Consider the following 8023-nt stretch of genomic DNA (forward strand, 5'->3'; position numbering starts at 1 on the left):
TCACAGTAAGTGCTGCTCCCTGGGGTGTGGGAGTCCTGTGGCTTTGCCTTCTCCCTCCTGAGCAATTTATTTCCTTTGCTGACAGCTGGCTATTGACTTCTCATTCTCCTGAAGATGAGATGTCCTGTCTCATCAGGTTTAAATTAGTTTTATCTTTAGACTTCCCTATTAGTAAGCTCTCATCATGGTGTCATTGCTTGATATCTGTTTTCTGATGTTTTTCACTAATGGCTCTATATCTTCCAGACAGTTTTTCAAATATTTTTTCCTTTCGCAGTCAGGCCGGGCTCAGGGTGCAAAGCTGGTCAGACACATTGGGGTGCAGCTCTAATCCCTGAGCTTTGCCACGCCAGGTGCTCTTGAAAGCCTGAGTCAACAGAGGAATTAAAATACCTCCCATGAGGCAGAGGTGGTGCAATTTATTTGGACAGCTGTGTTGGTTTCTCTCCGGGAAAAAGAGACAAAGACTTTCTGTGTTCCCCCCTGGCTCCCCCTATGCCTCCCCTGCAGCAGCAAACCTGGGGACACAGGCTCGGAGGATTAAAGCAGAAAAGAACGTGGTTTCCCTACTCAACCTCTTGTGCTAACGAGGCGGAGAAAGGTGCTCCTGGTGTGACACCAGCCTGACGCATGTTGACGATTCCAATAGAGCTGTCGGGTGCTCTGGGGACAGCGAAGGAGCCACTTGGCTCAGGCTCGCACCAAACCCATCCCAACCCGCGGCTGGTGCAGCCAGTACCTGCAGCAGCCACCGCGCCGGCTTCGGGCTCATTAATATTCAGCACACTGCTGGGGAAATGAAAAGCCAGACAGAATTGTCCTCCACCCCTTTCTGCTTCCATGAAGATGCCAAGGGTAACGGCTGAAGCACAGAAACAACAACAAGGTTCACATTTGGTCAAGCTGATACAGGGGCCTGAGACTGAACAAGATGCTCCATTCTCATTGGGTTATTTAGCCTCATCTTTTAACTTTTTTTTTTTTTTTTTAGGTGTTGTCTTTCTGTGATTTAATTACAGAAAGTTTAAAAAGGAATAGTAGGAAGCTTTCTTTGAAGCTATCAGAACAACACAGCAGGCATTTCGAAAAACAGTTTCTCTTTAAAAAAGGGAAATGTTCTGACATTAAAAAAAAATAATAATAATCTTCCCATGATTTCTTATCAAAACTCCACTTTGAAAAGCCCTTTTACTGTTGCTGGAACCTTTGCCTGACCCATGCTCAGGTCCGGTTGCTGGGTTCCTGGCCCAGGGGTCCCAGTGGGTGACAGGGACGTGTTGGCTGGTGTCGAACAGCTCCAGGGCACTGGCAACATGTGGGGAGCAGGAACAGAGAGGGGAGGAACCAGCAGCTCAGGGACAAGGGCAGAATAAATCTGCATAAATACAAATGAGGGGAATGTTTAATTCTCACACCGCCCCCATTTCTGCAGCTGCTCTAAACCATGAGCGGGATGGGTCAGCAGGGCCGGTTCAGGGTCGGCTCCGGGGCCGCAGCTCATCCTGGTTCCCATCTTCCCAGCACAATTAGCTCTTGAATATTTTTTGCTTGTGACTTACTTCTGTAGCTGGTAAGAGAGATAAATAACCAAACTCTTACAAATGCAAAAATCCTTCGGCGGTTTGGAAATAAACCAAGTCGTGCTGAATGCAGATGAAGAAAAATCCTTTTTATTGTAAGGAGCAACAGAAGGGATGTGAATCTGCCTCACCCACAACACAGACAAATCCACTTGGAGATTACACGACAGGATAGCATTCACTGTGATCAGTTCAAAGCGTAACTGGTTGGGAACACATCAGCCAAGTACATGTTTGGATTAGATCGTAGTCTGCCTTTGCCTTCTAACAGTATGAAATCACTGCAAACAGCAACATTTCCTTTTGAAATGGTCAGCTAATCAAGCAGAAGCAGGAGAGCAAACACAAAGCGTTCACATTTCAGCAGCGAGTGTTCCTTTTCTTTCCACCCCTCCCGGGAAGTCGGTGCAGTTGGTGCAAACTCAGTCCTGGTGGGGCGGCTGCAGGGGCACAAACCAGGATGTGGGGATGTCTTGGTCCAGGGCAAAACTGGGGTGCGTGTGACCGGAGGGGCAGGGGTGGCTCTGTCAGTGGCTGCAGTGACAAGCAGTGCGTGGCCGGGACAGCTGGGAGGGCAGGGGACACAGCTAACCACCGGCACAGCTAACCACCGGCACAGCTAACCCTGGACTGGACAGAGACACCAAAGTGTGGTAAGGCTGAAATATAAAGCAGAAAAAAACCAGTGTGTTTTCTTGGTGGGGTTCCTCCATTTTCACGTCTATTCTGCAGGCATCGAGTCATCTTCCTCCCATCCCTCCTTCTCCTCTTCAGGGTGATGTGGAGGCAATTGCCACGGGGACACCTGAGGGGACACCAGAGCTGAGGTTTGGGGCAGTGCGGGAGCTCAGAGCAGCCTCGTGCTCCCGGTCTCCTCCTGCCTCAGGCATCGGGGTCAGCCCCGGGGCGCATCCTGCCCAGCACCGGCACCAGCACCGGCCTGTCCGGCAGCAGAGCCATGGCCAAGTCCCAGCAGCAAACGGTCCTTACCCCACAGTGCTGCTGTTCCTGCAGCTACTCGGCGCTCCCAGGGTCGACTCCTGCGACTGGGGCAGAGGGAGACAGGTCAGTGGTGCCCACCCCAAACCTCTGGCCCCCGACCCCGTGGCCCCCACCCCAGGCTGGGCCCTGCAGCGGCCCGAGAGCCCCCCGGCTTTACGGGCTGAGATGATTTAGTGCCCCAAGGAATTCGCCTCTGGGGAAGCTGGGACGGCTTCCAGCTCTTCCTTCCCTCCCCTATATATTAACTTTGCAGATGAAGCTGAAAGCTCTTCCAGTCACCTCTGCAAATATTAATTAATCCTCACAGCATTCCAAGGACCATTATTCACTCCTACTAAGTAAATATTATTAAATCCGTTTATGAGAGGTGAAGCAACTTTTCCAGGGCAGTGCGGGGCACAAGTACAAGCCACAGACTTTGTCTCACTGCTGCATGCCCACAGCCACCGAGCACAGAGCAGCCGGGGACATGTCTAGGGACCGGGGACACGGACTGTGCCCCAGCACCACTGCACCGTGTGGGTGTGAGCACCTGGTGACAACTGCCCTGAGATGCATCAGCACCCCAGGGCTTCGGCTGCACCCTGGGATCACAAGGACCCGCTCTCCGTGCCAGGGTTGTCCCCCCAGGCAGCCCTGCTGTCCCGCTGGTCACAGACACCAGTGGATCCCCATCGCGCATCGCGGCCGGACTTACTCTGTAGAAGCCAGTCGATGAAGGCGCCTGGGAACGGGGAACGCTGCAAAAACCAAAAGAGGCCTTAAAATGTGTAACTGTGGGGCTGTGAGGGGAGCAACGTGGGGGCACACGGTTAGGACATGGCCGGACCTGCAAATCCAGCTCCACGTACTGCCCAGATGTCAGCGGCAAACTGGAGAGAGCCGAGTGAATCTTCCCCAGGAGCCCGAAGGGAATGAGACCTGCGGGAGAGAGAGGAGCTGCCTGTCTGTCTGTCTGTCCAGGAGCAGCCGGGGTGCTCTGGCTGCCCAGAGCTGCACCGGCACCTGCACCTGGAGCATCTGCCAGGGGCTGGGACAGTAAAGTCCCTGTCCAGGGACATCCCTGACACCAGAGGAGGGAAAATCCTCATCTTCCCCATGGGATTCAGAGGTTCCTGCGACAGCCGCTGTCCTGGAGCTGCCAGGCATATGTCCCGCCACTTGGGAGGTATTTGGGGTAAATGGGGAAAACACGGCTTGCAAGGAAGCAGCAGTTGTGTCTGCGCGGGGCTCAAAGCAAACGGAACTGGGGAGGGAAAACCCAGCGCTCTGCAGGGCTGTGAACGGGGGTCCCGGCAGAGCCCCCTCTGGCAGCAGCTCGAGGTGGCCCCTGTTACAAACCAGCCCTGGGAACAGGAGGATCCTGGTTCTTTGGTGCTGCCAGCAGCAGGGGCTGAGCCGGACAGTGCCACCACCGCAGCTTTGCTGATGGAGCAGGGCTGCTCCTGCTCCACCGGGGACACGCAAAACCCCCATGTCACTCTCAAAATCAACAGAGCAAAGTTAACAACTTACGGTTGAGGAACTGTAGCTTAATATTGACGATGCTGACCCAAATATTCACTAATGGGCAAAGCTGCAACGGTAACAAGAGGCACAACCTCGTTGAGAATATTGTGGGTGTAGCAGTGTGTTTCCTAACAGCATTTGGGTTTCACAGACTTTAAATGAAGATGGAATAATCAGCTCCTACAGCATAGTTTCCTCCGTGGAAAAAGAGCGATATAAATTGTTCAGCCCTCTTCTCAAAATGGCACAGATTCTATTTAGCAGAATAAGGGATTTTCTAACGAGCACCTTTTCTCTAAGTGAGGCTGTCACTCCTGCTTACTGCACCAGCGTGGTACCAGGAGGCGCTTCAGAAAGCAATTGATTACAAATTATCCCATAACATTGCCTGATGGAATTGGAATTACTTCTAACAAATAAATCCTGACTGTAAGAAAGACCATGGAAGTCTGCAGAATTCACTTATGGGATGTGGGTGTGTGTCTGTGCACGCACAGATATATATATATATTTGTACGTATATGTAAATCTGCTACACAGTTATGGCAAGAGCAGTAATTTCAGTTCAAGCGCAGCGTCTTACAGCAAAGGGGTTCCAGGCACTCACCAGCGCAGGCACGAGGGTCTGCAGAGATGAGTTCAGCAACCGGCTCACAAGGTTGGTGAGGAGACTGGGAAGGGAAACAAGCGAGAGTTACCAGGGAAAGTGTCCAACCCAACCCAGCCGAGCTCCTGTGCCACCCCAGTGTGGGCAGGAGCACCCGCTGCCGCTGGGCTCTGCTGTGATGGTTCCACAGGCCCACAGCTCTCCCAGGCTTCAGCGGGAATTGCAGACGCTCAGGACTTTGTTTTCTACCTCTCAAAATCTGATTGTTGGTGTGTAAATCTGTGCCCAGACCTGAGGTGGAAATTTGGCCCCACTGCAATCTTGCAAAGGGCTGGTCCTGCCCAGGGCTTTCACTATTTCCCTTGCACACACCAACATCCCACCCCTTGCAGCATTCTCCAAAAACTTGGCTGGTCTATGAGAAAACCCCACGGTGATGGAGCTGCCACTTACTCCACACGCTGCCGTGGCGGTTTTGCTAAATTAACCTTCCTCGTGAAGCGCTGGGTGGTGTCTAGGCCAGACACGGGACCCCGGTGTGCGACACCAGCCCAGTGATGGTCAGCGCTCCCGCACTCACCTCGGGCGCAGGTTGACCCTGAAGCCGCCCAGCAGGTTGCTGCAATCCTTAACCACGAACTTGAGGTCCCCGGGGGTGTCCTGGGTCAGGGCAATGTGGGACGTGACGTTCGTTTCTACTGAGGATCCGCTCAGAAAGTGAAAAATCCTGAAAAATGATGAGGTAACTCTTGTGGCTCAGGGGGTTATGGAGGAGACCAAAGCAGGAGAGACGAGCAGAGTCTGTGGCTGAGCTGCCAGCTTGGGCTCGGCTGGGACAAGGTTTTAGTCCCAGAACTTCCACCAGGCCCCTGGTCCTGTTGGCAGATCGTCACCCAAGGACAGTGTGCCAACAGGCCCCGAGGGGTTCCCAGGACAGTTCTGGCTTCAGGGGAGGAAGGACAAGGAAGGACAAGGAAGGACAAGGCGACATGAAGGAGCGTGGAGCCTTCTTGGCTCTTTGCCTCCGCCACCTCTGCCTCTGCCAGGACCGCAGACCATGGCTGTGCCTTTGGTGTGGGGACAGCTGGGAATGTCCTCAGGGAGCAGCAGCAACTCCGCGCAGAGCTTCCCCCTCCAGCCCCTTGCCCAGTGTTTGGGGACATTTCTCCAGCACCAGGAATGTCCCATCCACCCCAGCAGCCGCAGGCCCCCGCGGCCTTGCTCCCAGAAGCCCTGCTCACCCTGGCAAGCGCAGCACCAGCTTCGAGTACAGCTTCAGAATGAGCTCACGCCCACGGAGGACCTGCCATGACACTTTGACATTCTCGAGGTTCAGTGCCTTCAACCTGGGGGTGGACACGGAAGCAAAGCCTCTTTGAGATGGCAGGATCAGCAGGAGCAGACCCTACAGCCCCATCACTCCCTGTTCACTGTCTGACCTGTCACCTGTGTGAATATTCTCAGCTAAAAGTGAAGGTGGGGAAGGGCCAATCCTGCTCCTAGAAGACCCAACCCCAGAGCAGGGCCAGGTTGCTCAGGGCCATGTCCCACTAAGTGTCAACCTCAACCTTCCCCCACCTCTCGGGGTGCCCGTTGCAGTGTCACATCACTATCACGGGGAGGACTTTTCCTGCCTCTGGTTGGAATTTCACCCGTTGCAGCTTCTCACATGAGCTGCAAGCCCAGGGTTGGTGGTTTGTGTAACAGGAAGGATCTGGTCCTGTGGAGCTCCCCTTCGGGGGACCCCATCCTCTGGACATTATTTGTTACCCTGCAGTGAGCATCACCACCACCAAGCTTCTGCTCTGACTTACCAGACCAAGTGTGTTGACTTGTGAGAGACCCCATTACTCAGCAGTCCTCCTCCACCCAGCAGTTCTCCACCTAGGAGTCCTTTTCCACCCAGGAGACCATTGAGACCAAGCAGACTTCCATTGCCTAGGAGACCTCCTTTTCCAAGCAGCCCTGTGCCAAGCAGACCTTTCTCTCCAAGAAGGCTTGTATTGCCAAGGAGGCCATTGCCGAGGAGGCCATTGCCAAGGCCTTCCCCACCGAGGATGCCTGTGCCAAGCAGACCTTTCTCTCCAAGAAGGCTTTTGTTGCTGAGGAGGCCATTGCCAAGAAGACCATTGCCAAGGCCTTCCCCACCAAGGATGCCTGTGCCGAGCAGACCACTGCTGCCAGGTTGTCCTCCTGCAACAGTCAGACCTCTGTTACTGTTCTGGCTTTCACCACCCAGAAGCCCTCGTCTCCCAAGCACACCCATGACAAGTAGAGCTTCCTCACCTAGGAGGCCTGTGCCAAGGATCCCAGATCTGCTGGATTGCTCTCCTGCACCAAGGGGACCTACACTTTCTTCTTCACTTGGACTGCCCTTGCCCAGGAGGCCAGTGCCAAGCAGACCACCTTCACCAAGAAGGCCTGTGCCAAGCGTTCCGCCTTTGTTGCTGATGAGACCTTCGCTGCTGAGAAGACCAGTACCAAGCAGACCTGCACCAAGAAAGTCCCGGTTACTAATCAGACTTGCACTGTTGGAAAGATTTCATTGATAAGAGAAGTTGGTTCAGATACATTAGCTTGACCAAAGCTGGTTCCCCATGGAGCCGAGCCTGTCAGGTCCTTGATGAGCAGAAGGACACTCCGTGAGCCCAGCACAGCAGAGGACATGCCGAGATTGGGGTCAGTGTGTGGCACCTTGTACCACCACCCTCCCCAGGGACATGCAGAAAACCCCCCAGCTCACCATCATTGGGTTGTGCAGGGCTCAGCCCAAGGACATTGCCCAGGTTGAGGAGGCCCTGGCAGGGGGGCAGGAGGCCACCGAGAAGGACGAGACACCACAAGGGCAACATCTCCTGACCCGGCACCTGTGGAGAGACACACATCAGCCCCAGCACCAGCCACGGCACAGGAGAATTGGCAGCCTGGGCACCGGCCCTGCTCTTTGTCCTTCACGTGTGCCACTGCGGGGTGGTGGGACAGGTCATACAGTCCCCAGGAACCCTCCCAGCCCCAAGAGCCCAGCCCTGCCCCACAGCACCCTCTGACCATCCAGAGAGGTCAAACTGCTGCTGGTTATCAGGGAGCAGCTGGAACACAGTGATGGCTCCTCCAGAGTCATTGGTGTCCCTGTACCCTGCTGGGCCACCCACTGCAGAGCTGGAAGCCTGACTGCGCAGGGAGGCTCAGAGGGAGAAAATGCCACTTTGTAGAGAGCAAGAAGGATGGAGATGAGGCAGGAGGACCTTGTGCCAAGAGAGACAGATGGCTTCTGACCGCGCCAAAATGGCCCTGAAAGAAGAACACTCCAAGGGGCACAGCCAGA

Source organism: Caloenas nicobarica, chromosome 15 (genome assembly GCF_036013445.1).
Source record: "Caloenas nicobarica isolate bCalNic1 chromosome 15, bCalNic1.hap1, whole genome shotgun sequence".
Classification (NCBI taxonomy): domain Eukaryota; kingdom Metazoa; phylum Chordata; class Aves; order Columbiformes; family Columbidae; genus Caloenas; species Caloenas nicobarica.